Source organism: Podarcis muralis, chromosome 14 (genome assembly GCF_964188315.1).
Source record: "Podarcis muralis chromosome 14, rPodMur119.hap1.1, whole genome shotgun sequence".
Classification (NCBI taxonomy): domain Eukaryota; kingdom Metazoa; phylum Chordata; class Lepidosauria; order Squamata; family Lacertidae; genus Podarcis; species Podarcis muralis.
In genome coordinates, this window is record NC_135668.1 from 836,410 (window position 1) to 849,344 (window position 12,935).

General features: G+C 44.2%; 1 long non-coding RNA gene across 1 annotated transcript; it reads right to left on the reverse strand.

The window, feature by feature from the left end:
- Positions 1-9,974: 9,974 nt before the first annotated feature.
- LOC144325479 (uncharacterized) lies at positions 9,975-12,930 on the reverse strand. The gene is made up of 2 exons (XR_013390638.1): positions 12,663-12,930; positions 9,975-12,264 (listed from the first exon to the last, which is right to left on the reverse strand). It is a non-coding gene; the product is annotated as an uncharacterized LOC144325479 (long non-coding RNA).
- Between the last annotated feature and the right edge of the window lie 5 nt (positions 12,931-12,935).

Here is a 12,935-nt window from a genome sequence, read left to right on the forward strand (position 1 = left end):
AGCTTTATTAGGTGTTATACTGGAGAGGGTGAAGTGAATAATGTTTATATATAGCAGACTGATGAAGAATTGGAAGTTTTTAGCTTCTTAACTTTTCTCTCTCCCCCCCCCCCTTTCTCTCTCTCTCTCTCTCTCTCTCTCTCTCTCTCTCTCTCCCTCCTTCCACTTTTTCTTTCTATTCCCTTTCCTTTATCTCTTCCTCTTTCCTTCTTTCTTTGCCCCCCCGACTTTCTCTATCTTTTTTGCTTCTTGATTTTACTTTATACATTCTAATAAAATTCATTTTTTAAAAAAGAAATGGGTAGAACTGAATTTCAGATTGGAAGAATGAAAACCTGAAAGAAACCAAAATTGACACATTTGTCCATCTCTAATCCCCATTTTATATTTTTTACTGTAATTATTGGTATGTTTTAAACACATTTTATATAGGGACGCGGGTGGCGCTGTGGGTTAAACCACAGAGCCTAGGGCTTGCCGATCAGAAGGTCGGCGGTTCGAATCCCCGCGATGGGGTGAGCTCCCATTGCTCAGTCCCTGCTCCTGCCCACCTAGCAGTTCGAAAGCATGTCAAAGTGCAAGTAGATAAATGGGTACCGCTCCGGCAGGAAGGTAAACAGCATTTCCATGTGCTGCTTTGGTTCGCCAGAAGCGGCTTAGTCATGCTGGCCACATGACCTGGAAGCTGTCTGAGGACAAATGGCAGCTCCCTCGGCCTATAGAGCGAGATGAGCGCTGCAACCCCAGAGTCGTCCGCAACTGGACTTAATGATCAGGGGTACCTTTACCTTTATAGATGTATATAGTTTTCATTCTATCAATGTTTAATTGTATTTTAATGATTGATTTTTCTATGCTTTTCTAACAGGTCTTGTTCTTATCTATAAGCTACCTTGTGTCCCATCAGGAAAAATGCAGAGTATAAACCAACCAACCAACCAACCAACCAACCAACCAACCAATGAGTGGTTTCCAATATCAAAGAGGCTGTGATATTCTGAAAAGAGCAATTTTGACAGGGTTCCTCCTACATTCTGATGTCTAATGCCCTTTGGAGTGGGACACAGGAAATCAAGAGTCGCCTGTTTGTACTTGCAGGACTTTTTATTATTGTTATTTTAAAGTTTTTTAAAGTTTGTGCAAAATATAATGAAAGAAGAGAGAAGAAGGTACAATATATGCTAATATATATATGATTCTTATATATGCTAATGCCTATATAATAACCAACTGTATTCTGTAAAAGAGCTGTGGGCAGAGCTGTGGTCTAAACCACTGGTTAAAGGGAATCATAGTTTTGTACTTCCAGTTCATCAGTACAAGGCTTTCGGTTACAGTTAGGGTGCATAGAATCCATTTTTGTTGTTCTGTTTCCAATTTCCATATAATAGGTATATAATTCAAAATAATATTTTCCTCTGAAACATTTAAGTTTTCCCATACACTCAAATTTATACAGTCCAACACTTTCTCCCAAAACCTGGTGAGAATAGGACACTGTAAGAACATATGTTTCAAAGAGACATTATCCTTATTCCATCTCCAACAAAGAGCTACATACACCAGACACTCCTTTTTTATACAAACATAATGGAATCCAATAGATTCTAAATATTATTTTCTGTTGCATAAGTCTTAGTTTTAGATCCATTAATATCTCTGCTATCGAAGCTGAGACAGTGTCCCACTGCCAAGGTAGTATTGTTGTTGTTTAGTCGTTTAGTTGTTTCCTACTCTTTGTGACCCCATGGACCAGAGGTCACACAGAGGTGGACAGGAATAACAACTAAACAACAACAAACAACAACAATACTACCTTGGCAGTGGGACACTGTCTCAGGTACTCTAGGAACAACCAATTCTTCATTCCAATCATTTTGCAAAGTCTGCATATCGAACTAATTTATTAATAACAAATATCTATAAAACCGATAGTTGGTTTTTTGGTTCAAAATGATTTGATCAATTGTTCTAATATCTCTGGTGTCTCAGAGGCTGAAAAAGCTGCCAGTCCAAACATTGTTGTTACAACATGTTGTAACTGCAGATATTGCCATTGGGATGCATCTGATAGATAGTTGTCTCTTAAACCACTCTGCGTATAAAATGCATCTTCCTCATTTTGCCCGCTTGCATCCAATTTTTAAATATTTCCATCTTTTCCTAATTTTTAAAGTTGAGTTTCCCCAGAAAGCCAATTTAGCATGTGAAAATGGATCACATTTTTCTTAGACATTATATTCCATAAAAGACCCAGGGCTTGGCTATGCCTGTTTATTTTTATTTTATTTATTTTGTAAAATTTATATACCGCTTGAGTATTTTTTTTTATTTAACCCCCCCCCCCTCAAAGCAGTTTGCAAAACGAAGAAAACAATAAAACTATTAATGAAAACAATTAAAACATTCAGAATAGTAAAACCAGCAATAAACTGTTCTGGGTCAGCTCATCTAAACAGGCATTGAGAAGAACACAGCGATGTCATTAGGCAGGGAGTTCCAAAGCACAGGTATCACCATACTAAAATATTGATTTCTTACAAATGCACCTGTGTCACTTCAGCTGAGAGGGCCTGTATGGGGCAAGGGGGTCTCACAGGTGAACTGGTCCCCAGTTGTTAAGGGCTTGGTATGCAAGTAGCAAGACTTTGAACTTGGCATTGCAGGGAAGACCCTTTAGTCACCTTCCAACTGTACAATTCTCTTATTCTCTGATTCATGGCCCTTCCTTTTGGCCCAGGGAGCAGAACATGGGGCAGTCTGTGGTCCACAGGACCGTTGAGGTGCATGAAATTGCAGGAGAGCAAAGAACAATGAAATGGTCACATATGTCTCCCCCCGCCCCCATCCCCAGCCAGAGGACTTCAGCTGCAACTTCATTGAAGCCAAGACCGACCACGGTCGCCATGGGACCGTCTTCATCCAGCAAGAATGGCTTCTTGTAATAACCTCTTGTGTTCAGCTGCTTCATGAGGGCTGCAGCGGCTGCTGTGACTCTTGTCAATGACAATTAATGAACAGCTCGTTAATGCTCGTTTTTGGAGACGGCCCTGCTATTATCATGAATGACTACAATTAGCCACTGGAAATGGAGCAGCTGTGCTGGGTGGGTGGGAGAAAGGGAGAGGAGCAACAAAGAGATGCAAAGTAGCTTATCTGGTTAGCAGGCCTCCTACAGAGCTTTTGCCCCTGGCTATACAAAAACAGGATCCGGATGCATCCTCCAGCCTGGAGGTGGAGGAAAAGAGGCACCATTATCCTGGATGACTTGATTAAGGTGCTCAGAATGTAGAATTTAGTCTGAAGCAGGGTCCTTGTCTCTTTCCCTGCAATCTGGGGGGGGGGGCATGCTTGACATTTAGATGCACAAACTCTACACTTCTGAATTATTTTGCATAGCTTTATTTTGACCTCAGAAATGGTAAGATGCCTCCCATAGGTGTGTGGACAGAGTCCTTATATGGCTTAGTCACTAATGGGAACACGGGAAGCTGTCTAAGACTATTAATCAGCCTATCTAGTCCAGCATTGTCTACACTGACTGGCAGTGGCACTCCAGGGTTCAGGCAGAAGCCTTTTCCAGTCCTACCTGGAGATGCTGGAACTTGAACCTGGGTCCTTCTGTGTGGACAGCAAGCCCTCAACCATTGAGCTTCAGTCCTTCCTGAAGGCACAGAGCTTGGATGAAGCCAGTTTTCTGTGGCTGTTCTGTCCTTGCTTAAGAGAGAAAAGTTCTTGTCTCTACTTACTGGTGTGTCCTATAAGCCTTTCCTTCGTTCAAAAGCCAAGCCATTTAAAGTAGAGCTCTGTGAGTGTTCTGTGAGCTCTCAAGGAAGTCAAAGTCAAGAGGAGAGCATGCAGGTGCAGGACCTTGGACAGCTCAAAGGGACCCTGCCAGAGGCATCTGCCAGAGCTGTTTCCTCTGCAGTGATCTAGAGGCAACAAAAGCCTTGAGCGCACTGTCCAGACCTAGAGGGGCTGGACTCCACCGTCTTGGAAGAGCTGCCTAGGTGGCAATGTTGGAGAGAGAGGCTTGGAAGACAGATCCCTACTCTCCATTTGCAGAGTTAAGCACAATGGTGATTGCTCCAAGCATATGAAAACTTAGATTTACATATGCCCTCACCCACCTTGAAACTAATGTTCCCCATGAAAATACTTGGGCTAGAATACACATCACAGACACTTAGTTTTGCAAATAAGTGAATGCTTTAATCAGAGAGTTTCCAGAAGTTACAGCAAACAAATCTCCATCTGCTGGCAGTATAACAAGGATGGAAACAGGTTCTAAATGACTTAAAAAGAAAAGTTTGGTTTCCTTACAAAAAGGATCGTGCCATCTTCGGGTTGGCAGAGATACAGGCTTTAAAATCTCCATTTGGGGAGTTCTGTTCACTTGGCTTTTCTTGCAGCTGGGAGTCATTGGCCGCCTGACTCCTTGCTTGTTCTAGGAAGCACAAACAGGGGAAAAGGGCAAAGAGGTAAAAGCTACTGGAAACCAGTTAGGCCACCCTCACTAGCAGCATGAACTCAGGGTTCAGGTTAAGTCTGTTTATGCAGGCAAGTAGGAGTCAGTAACCGCATATTACACCAGGCTAAAGGGTCTTCACATCATTTTGCAGTCTTTGGCTTTGCAAGGCTGGAGAGACTGAGGTACTCCAGGGGACTCATTCTCTAATTCACCCACCAACCTAACCATTTTATTTGTATGCCACTTTCCCACAAAACAAACATGCTCAAAGCTGCTTACAACAAAGAAAAGGGGGGCATTTCAAAACCATTCAATGGCAGAATGATAGAAATGCAGATACTGGCTACCACAGCAGCTCAACACATCTGGCCATTTCCGATGCAAGAGGTAGCTACATCATCTACATCACAGTAATGAACTTGTCCTGAGTCTTGGACTTATAGCCAGACAGGTCATTGGCCCAGTTCCCTGTTACATCCAGGCTTGAGGAACTGTGGTTTGTTCCAACCATAATTAGTTAACAAACTAAAATATCACACCATGGTTTGATCCTAGCTTGTTTTAAATAATCACAGTTCCTTGAAATATGATGTAACAGGGTATGGTGGTTAGTTCAAAAGCAGAATGTTCCAATCTTTTTCTTGCATACTTGAAGTGTCTAAGCTCACATTAGCTTGTTTTTACAATGGAAAACCAGTGTAAACTGGGCCATTAGCTGGGGAATGGGATGAAATGAAAGCAAATGCATCCTGATTATCTTTCTGACACTGCTGAAAATTCAGGTGTTGAAGCATATTCAAATGGTGGAAGAAATAATTTTCCATATGATTTCATTCCTTCAAGGGAAGAGATGGCTCTGGCAGAGCATGCAGCAACTCTGGGACTTGTCGCATCAGGTTGGATGGCAACGTCATAATGTGACATGACTCAGAAAGGAAAATGCCGTCTGTTGCCTCCTAAAGCAAGGTCTGCTCCAACACATTAAGCAGAAATAGAAATGTAAGTTTGCTGTGCAAAGCTGCCTACCTTGCTGAGGCATGGGAAGTGAATGGGTGGATTATTTTCAGGTAGCAACAAAGGGGGCTGGCTTAAACTGAGCCACACCATTGCCCCACCCAACTCTGTATCGTCTACACTGACTGGCAGCATCTCTCCAGGGTCTCAGGAAAGGGACAGTTCCAGACCTACCTGAAGATGCCAAAGATTGAACATGGGAGCTTGTGCAGGCAAAGCAAGTGCTCTTCCAGAGACATCACATTTTATTCACCTCTCGCCAGAGGCAGGCCGTGTGGTGCCCTCTCATTCTCCCTGGTCCCAGGCTGACTGGGGCTGATGAAAGTGATGGTCCACCAACATCTGAAGGGCCTCCTCCCAATTCCCAACTTATTTACAAGGAACGTCACCTGAGTTTAGTAGTATGTGAATGAATGACCCTTTGCTGGGCTCCTCTCTCTGCTCTCTCTCCCACCTGACTTGGAAGGGGAGTTTGGAAGGTTTGGGGTTTGCTTTCCCTTAAATGCATCTTGTCATTTTCATCCAAACTGGGGATCATCATTTAACAGGAGCTTTGGGTAGTTTCAAAACAAGCCAGTTTCAAATCAGGCATCATGGAGCTGACTTGGTGAAACTAGCTATAGTTATTGCTAAACTATGGAACCCATTGCATGCAAACCAACCTTGATTCTTAGATTTCAAGCTTCCTTTCTTCTTCTTTGTGCAAGGAGGGAATCAACAGCTCACACTCCTGAGTTTGAACTAACCACAGTTCCTTGTTATGTCAAACTCAAGGAACTGTGGTTTAGATGAAACAAAAAATTGTGAATTAAGCTTCCAAACTCCTCCTCCTTGCTGTACAGGAAATGGAGAGAAGAGGAGGAGAAGGTGAGCCTGGGAGGATATGGTCACTCAGACAACACCAAAACATAATTTTGTGTTAAAACATAGTTGAGACTGCCCAGTGGTTAGAGCAGATTTCACAGTTCCCTTCATTTCTGACCATTGGCCACACTGGCTGCTGAGGCTGCTGTAACCTGGCATCCAACAACTTCTGAATGGCATCAGGTTGCGAAAGACTGAGTTTAAATCCCCAGTCAGTCATAAAGCTCAGCGGGTGACTCTGGATTGATCACTGGATTGCATTCAGTGTAGCACTACTTTCAAGTCATTTAGCAGTATAGTTGTTGCACTAGTGGACCATTGTGGTACAAAAGTAAAGACAAGCACATTCCAGAAGATGGCTGGGCAACTGATACCACACCAAGGGTTAGCTGTTGGGCAGCAGACTTCCACTAGAGTAACTGTTGCATTGGATTCCTATGTCATGGCCCAAGAACTCCAGATACAGCCTAGCATTTCTCAGCCTAATCTACCTTGCAGGGTTGTTGTGAGTATTTTAGCAGGGCAGGGAAGAGGAACGTCTGCTGCCTGGAGGTCCTTGGAGAAAGCATGGGGAAAAAGTAATAAATGACATTTGGGGTGTGGGGAGAAGGAGTAAGTCTTCTAAAAATGGTTCTCTTACTCTTGAGGATAACATTGCGTGCATTTCTGAGAGGTTGCATAAAGTTCACTGTTGATTTTTCTGCTTAGAGGTTGTCTATTTTTGTTTTGCTTTCATGCCAAGGGAGGCTTGATGCATGGCTTATTTTGGATCCTTTGGCTTATTTTGGATCCTTTGGCTGCTGAAAATCCCCAGGTGTCATCCCAGCGAAGTCGCTCTGCATGGCTTCATGCAGCCTCTGCAAAGTCTGCGGCTGAGGGAAACTGGGTCATGTTGACAAACTCATAAGAACATAGCAGCACAAAAAGAGCCTGCTGGATCCAGCCAGTGACCCATCTAGTCCAGCCTCCTGTTCTCGCAGTGGCCAGCCAGATACCCCAATGGGACCCCCTGGGCACAAGAGCACTCTCACCCATGCCATGGTTTCCAGCAACTGAAATTCAGAAGCATTGATGCTTCCAACATTGGAAGCAGAGCAGAGCCATCCTGGCTAGTGGCCATCAATAGTCCTCTTGTCAGCCATGAATTGGTCTTATTCTCCTTTAAAGCCACCTAGGTTGGTGGCCACCCCTGCCTCCTGGGGAGTAAGTTCCCTCATTTAGTTATGTGCTGCATGAAGAAGGGCTTCCTTTTATGTGTCCTGAATCTCCAAACATTCAGCTTCAAAACTCAGCAGTGCCTTTCCCCCTATTCAGCCACAGCAAACCATTTTAGCTGTTGACTAGGAAGCAAGCTCCATTCTGCTCAGGGAGACCAATTCCTGAGCAAACATGTGTAGGATTTTGCTGCTTGTCTGAGGAACACCACAAGGAACAGCCACCCACCCAGGATCATGAGCGCCCTCATAACTTGGAATAGAGGAGCTGTAAACTGCAGACACCACACCATGCTATTTGTTTGGGATACAAGCAGCCCCCCCCCACTGACACAGGGGTCACATTCTGGGCCCCCAAGCAGAAGCAAAAATCATGTAAGTGGGGAGCACCCTCTAAAAAGCCTCCAAAGACCCATTTTAACCCTGCTCTCCTGCTCTCTCCCCTGCTCTCTCTCCCCACACAACTGGAGTTGAAGCTCTGGAGTCGGCTGGAGGATGTGCAGGAAAAGGGCCGCTGTGGCTGCTGCGCTATGCTGTACATCAGCTGTTAGGCTGTTAAGGGTGCGGAGCATTATTGTTGTTGTTGTTTAGTCGTTTAGTCATGTCCGACTCTTCGTGACCCCATGGACCAGAGCACGCCAGGCACTCCTATCTTCCACTGCCTCCCGCAGTTTGGTCAGACTCATGTTTGTGGCTTCGAGAACACTGTCCAACCATCTGGTCTTCCAGCGTCATAACTTTCATATGCCTGTTGTCTTTGTCCATGGAGTTTTCTTGGCAGGGATACTGGAGTGGCTTGCCGGTTCCTGCTCCAGGTGGATCACGTTTGGTCAAAACTCTCCACTATGTCCATCTTGGGTGGCCCTGCATGGCATAGCTCATAGCTTCTCTGAGTTATTCAAGCCCCTTCGCCACGGAAAGGCAGTGATCCATGAAGGGGCGGAGCATTCTTAGGAAGCCCCTATTCCCTCTCACAGAGCTGCCATTCCCTAGGAAGAGAGATTGATGCTTAAACAGCTCTGTGAGAGGGAATAGGGGCTTCCTAAGAAGGGATGCAGGTGGCGCTGTGGATTAAACCACAGAGCCTAGGACTTGCCGATCAGAAGGCCGGCGGTTTGAATCCCCACAACAGGGTGAGCTCCCGTTGCTCGGTCCCTGCTCCTTCCAACTTAGCAGTTCGAAAGCACATCAAAGTGCAAGTAGATAAATAGGTACCGCTCCGGCGGGAAGGTAAACGGTGTTTCCGTGTGCTGCTCTGGTTCGCCAGAAGCGGCTTAGTCATGCTGGCCACATGACCTGGAAGCTGTACACCGGCCCCCTTGGCCAATAAAGCGAGATGAGCGCTGCAACCCCCAAGTCTGCCACGACTGGACCTAATGGACAGGGGTCCCTTTACCTTTAAGAACGTTCAGAATCTTTAACAAACTGCAGCTCCCAGAATTCTCTGGGGGAAGCCCTGACTGTTTAAAGTGGCATCATAGTGCTTTTGGTGCCTGGTGTGGATGCAGCCAATGTACCTGCTTTCAGAACCGCAAGGGTAGTGCCTCCTGATTCCTAGCTGGGCCTTCTTTGGATGTGTTGAAATGACCTGGAAAAGTGGAGCTAAATGCTTCTGGGGCTTTTCCACACGGCGACGGCTTTGCCTTCTACAGCAGCTTGTCCTGGGGGTATATCAGGCCTGCTCAAGCGCAGGACTCCCCCCCCCCCCCACTTCAGAGGCTCAGCCTTTGCCTATCAAGCCTCACACAGGTTCTTTGGAGAGGATGTGGTCGGCCACTGCGAGAGCCGGATGCCGGAGTCGAGGGGCTGAGCTCTGCTTGCTTGAGCCAAGGCCCTGCAAAATGCCCTTCCTTGTTCCCAGTTCATGTCCTCCAGGTCTGATCCACTGCACAAGGAGGAAGCAACCCATCCTAAGTGAGGCCCTCAATCCAGTGATCCCGAATTGCTCTTAGCACAGAAGGTTTCAGACAGAGGATATCCCCAGCCTTCCTGGGAGATGCAGGGATTGCGCTTTCTGTGTGCAGAGCATATGTTTGGCCCTGAGACGCTGCCTCCCCCTGCCTGGCACCTCGCTGCCCTCTGGGTGGGATGAAATTAAGCCTGGCTTCTCAGGAACTCTGAAAGATGAACTGAGTCATAAAAGATGTAGGAACTGGCCTCCGCTCTCACTCAGCACATCCCAAAACACAATGATGAACTTCTTTTAAGGCTAAAGTTTCCATAGGGGAAAACAAAACACCAAAGAAAGACTGATGACAGCAAGTGTGTTAGTGTGTGTGAGAGTGGGTGCACATAGGGTGAAGTCATTTAAAAAGATATCAAAGCGGTTTACAGTAAGATAAACATAAAAGCATACAATACAACCTACAAACAGTTAAAAGCAGACATCAATTAACTATTGTGGAAGGATGTATTTGTAATTCTCTTTTTTTTTTTTTAAAAAAAAAGATTTTTATTAAAGTTTTCAAAATGTTACAAAAAGAAAAAAGAAAAAGAAAAAATACAAAGTAAAAACAGTTAAAAACAATTCAATCTTTCCGTGTCTTATCTTTCATTCGCTTGTTCCCCAGACCTCCTCACACCTCCCTTTTTTGTATCCAGTTCAATTAGTTGGTTCAGCAAATCCTTTCCCTCTTTGTTTTTATCCTCATCTTTAATCTTAATATATTATAACTTTAGATTATCACCTGTTAACAATCCATTTTTACACATCTTTATAACATTACTGCTGAAAGAAAGTGAAAGACTTCTGGGAAAAAATATATAATGAATTAAAGAAGATTCTAAAATATACGTTTACAAAGAAACCAGAAGTCTTTCTGTTAGGGATATTAGGGAATGATATAAAAAGAAAAGATTGCAATTTTTTTCAATATGCAGTAACAGCAGCAAGGGTGTTACTAGCCCAGAAATGGAAACAGCAGGAAATACCGACTGTGGATGAGTGGAGAATGAAGTTGATAGATTATGCGGAGCTGGATAAATTGACAGGAAAGATTAGATACTTAAGAGACCAAAAGTTCATCGAGGACTGGGGGAAATTTGTGGATTACCTGGAACATATAAGTGAGGGACAGATAACGCTAATGGGATTCAAAGAAGCACTGTGAAAGACTAAGAAATATTGTCTAAAGGGAATAGAAAGAAAGATATAAATAAGGTCAATATAAAATTAAGAAATGCGTAATCTTAATTATAACTACGAATGATTTACGGATAAGCTGGAGGAAGTCTTGAAAGTGATTATGTTGTAAAATTTTGATGTGAAACTAATATGTTTTTGTTTGTTTTTTGATGTAAATTAATAAAAACTTATTTGGGAAAGAAAAGAAAAAGAAAGAAAGAAAACCACTTAACTTCAATCCAACATCATTCTAACATTCATTAATTTTGCAGTATTTCTGTAAATAGTCTTTAAATTTCTTCCAATCTTCTTCCACCGACTCTTCTCCCTGGTCTCGGATTCTGCCGGTCATTTCCGCCAGTTCCATATAGTCCATCACCTTCATCTGCCATTCTTCCAGAGTGGGTAGATCTTGTGTCTTCCAATACTTTGCAATAAGTATTCTTGCTGCTGTTGTAGCATACATAAAGAAAGTTCTATCCTTCTTTGGCACCAATTGGCCGACCATGCCCAGGAGAAAGGCCTCTGGTTTCTTCAGGAAGGTATATTTAAATATCTTTTTCATTTCATTATATATCATCTCCCAGAAAGCCTTAATCCTTGGGCACGTCCACCAAAGGTGAAAGAATGTACCTTCAGTTTCTTTACATTTCCAACATTTATTATCGGGCAAATGATAGATTTTTGCAAGCTTGACTGGTGTCATGTACCACCTGTATATCATTTTCATAATATTCTCTCTTAAGGCATTACATGCCGTAAACTTCATACCTGTGGTCCATAACTGTTCCCAGTCAGCCATCATAATGTTATGTCCAACATCTTGTGCCCATTTAATCATAGCGGATTTCACCGTTTCATCCTGAGTATTCCATTTCAACAGCAAGTTATACATCCTTGACAAAGTCTTAGTTTTGGGATCTAACAGTTCTGTTTCCAATTTTGATTTTTCCACCTGGAATCCAATTTTCTTGACCAATGTATTTGTAATTCTCTGCATGGGTGTGGCAGAATAAAAAAAGTTTTCAGAAAGCATTTTACAGTTAGCACAGAAAGCACCTACTGAATCTCTAGTGGCAGAGAGTTCCACAGGACTGGGCCAGTGACACTAAAGGCTCAGTTTTTTAATGTTGTCAAAGAAGCCTCACCAACTTGGGAAATGACCAAAGAAGCTTCTGCAGATGTCCTCAGTGACTGAGTCTGCACTCTGTTGGGCTTCCCACTTGCAGCGTCCAGGGAAGAGCTAAACTGTGCCAGGGTTAGCAAGTTCACAAGTGTACACACAGAAACATATATCCAAATTAAATGCACTTCTTCAGTGCCTTGATTTAAATGGTTTTACTCAGAGTATGTCTTCATTTAGGGGCAGGAAAACGCTGGCCCTCTCGATGTTGTTGGAGCCCAGTGTCCATCCACCTCTGCCAGCATGTCCACTGCTTAGGGACAAGAGGAGTTGGGGTCTAACAGCATTGGGAGGGGAGCAGGTTGCCCCTCCCCGACTTAGTTGGCTATCACTCATATATTTTGTGGGGAGAATTGCCAGTCCCGTATTAGGAGCATCACCCTCTTTCTTTCTCCTAAGAAAAATAAGATATGAATTGATTTGTTAATAAGACAATACTTATGCCTTCAGGAAATCACAGCAACTGACATCAAGGGCACATCACAACTGTACATTTAATGCACACCCAACAGTTAAGCCATATGATCCCCACCCCCAATAACCTGGAGAACTGTCTTTGGTTAAGGGTGCTGGGATTTGTAGCTCTGAGAGGGAAACATGTGACTTTCTCCAAAGAATCCTGGGATCCATAGGTTCCCTCGGCAGCTTTGTGGGCTGCAGAAACACCACCCTTGGCAAACTACAGTTCCCAGCATTCATTTTTGGGAGGGGTGGGGGGGCATGCACGAGAAGTGTGTGAAGCTACAGAACATGCAGCGTTTGGAAATAAAGTAGGACGCTTGTCCGCCAAACCTTTTCAGCTTAGCGGTTGCGCAGAAAAGAAAGGAAAAGAGTGGCTGATGGTTGGAGTTTTGGAAGTTCCCAGGAAGGCAATGAAACGAAAGGAGGGTGAAAACCACGTTTGATGGTCTTAGCAAAGTCAGTGCAAAAGGATATGGGACGTGTGAGGCCCCCATATTCCGTTTTGTGTTTGGAGAAGCGCGCTGCGCCCCCCCCCCCGGCCAAGAGCTGTTTGGCGACCCAGCGTGGGACGGAGCCCCCGCGCGCCCCGGAGCGCCAGCAGCC